Here is a 359-nt window from a genome sequence, read left to right on the forward strand (position 1 = left end):
TCTGCAGGCAGACCAAAGTGTGGGAGAATGAGCAGAGATTGCTTAATAAAATTATGTGTCAATAATGGGCGATAATTTAAAGTAGTGTACTAGTGAGCAGAAGATGCAAAATTATTATTATTTTATTTTTCTAGGCAAGGAAACCCTTGGTCGACCTCACAGGTTGCAAGGACCTTGTCAACTTACAATCCCTTATTTTATTTTATTTTATTTTATTTTATTTTATTTTATTTTATTTTACAAATACAGTGCCTGGTCTTCCTAGGTGGTCTCCCATCCAAGTACTAACCAGGCCCAACCCTGCTTAGCTTCCAAGATCAGACAGGATCGGGCCCGTTCAGCATAGCATGGCCATAGAA

At 38.2% G+C, this 359-nt stretch overlaps 1 pseudogene; it reads right to left on the minus strand.

Annotated features, from left to right (window-relative positions):
- Positions 1 to 240: 240 nt before the first annotated feature.
- LOC118605162 lies at positions 241 to 359 on the minus strand (annotated as a pseudogene).

This window comes from Rousettus aegyptiacus, unplaced genomic scaffold (assembly GCF_014176215.1).
Source record: "Rousettus aegyptiacus isolate mRouAeg1 unplaced genomic scaffold, mRouAeg1.p scaffold_m13_p_1, whole genome shotgun sequence".
NCBI lineage: Eukaryota > Metazoa > Chordata > Mammalia > Chiroptera > Pteropodidae > Rousettus > Rousettus aegyptiacus.